This window comes from Octopus bimaculoides, chromosome 1, assembly GCF_001194135.2.
Source record: "Octopus bimaculoides isolate UCB-OBI-ISO-001 chromosome 1, ASM119413v2, whole genome shotgun sequence".
Taxonomy (NCBI): Eukaryota; Metazoa; Mollusca; class Cephalopoda; order Octopoda; family Octopodidae; genus Octopus; species Octopus bimaculoides.
In genome coordinates this window covers 15,601,744-15,602,873 of record NC_068981.1, presented here as the reverse complement: position 1 = coordinate 15,602,873, position 1,130 = coordinate 15,601,744, and the positions used below count along the sequence as shown (strand labels likewise).

The 1,130-nt window shown below is 36.1% G+C and overlaps 1 long non-coding RNA gene across 1 annotated transcript in view; it reads left to right on the top strand.

Annotated features, from left to right (window-relative positions):
- The window catches only part of LOC106876581 (uncharacterized), a 108,620-nt gene that overhangs the window by 24,182 nt on the left and 83,308 nt on the right, over window positions 1–1,130 (top strand). The gene's annotated exons all lie outside the window — the stretch shown is intronic.

Here is a 1,130-nt window from a genome sequence, read left to right as displayed (position 1 = left end):
TATATATATATATATATATATATATATATGATTTCATTTTGTTGTTGACATACACGACATGTTGGGCTACTGTTGTTCTTTAATATGTTGGCATGGTAGTTTCTTGTAGGCAGGCATTGAACTTGGGCTGCTATGACAAACACTTCTGTTTCTGATTTTAAGCCAGAAGACACAAACCATTGATGACTAAGTGCTTTGTCAACATCAGCACCATTAGCTCTTTTTGTCATCTAGTGGTATTGATACATCGATTAGAACGCATTTTCCTGGTGATCTCTGACAACTATATCCGGCCTATTGGCCTTAATCTCTCTATCTGTATGTACTAGCAATCCCAGAGTATGGTTGCTTTCTGATTTTCTGTGGTCTTTTCTGGGGTGTCCTTATACCATCATTTTTCTGTGGTTATTTCACAGTGTTGGCATAGGTTCCAGCGTATATACTTCCCAACTCTGTCGAGTTTGTGAATATATTCCTTCTCAGTCAGAAATTGGCAACCAGAGACAATACGATTTACTGTGTCTTCTCCATCACCACATATTCTGCAGTTACTTCTATTTATTTTCATTACGTTGTTTTGGTGATTTCTGTTGGGAAGACTAAACTTTGATCTTGTGCTGCAAATAAAAATTCTTCAGTCACTGCTTTGACTCCTCACCTTCTCAGCCCTTGTTGAGATTTTGCTTTTTCTATTGCTATTCTGTTTAGCTAACCCACAATTTGCCCTGAGTCGGCTTTTCTTGCTACCGTTTTATCATATGCTGCTGTTCCAGTTGTAGTTTTTTTTTTCATAGTTGTTAGGTACTATGACTTCTTTTTTTGTATTTGTCGCCTTCCTTCAAGACAGAAAGCAGACTTTTTTTGTTCGGGTTTTGTGGCTATTTGTAGTTATTATTTTTAAGACACCGAGCTTACAACATGTGATAGTACGCCCGACAGAATGCAATAAACCATTTCTGAGTTCAAATACCATCAAGCACAGTGGCCGATAAATCGACTAGACCCATTCAATCTGAATTGTTTAGGCCCTGTGCCTCTAATAAAAAGGATTATTTTGCTACTATTTTCAGTGATTTAATTATTCCAGATTTATAAAACAATTATATATACATGCATATATGTATATATAT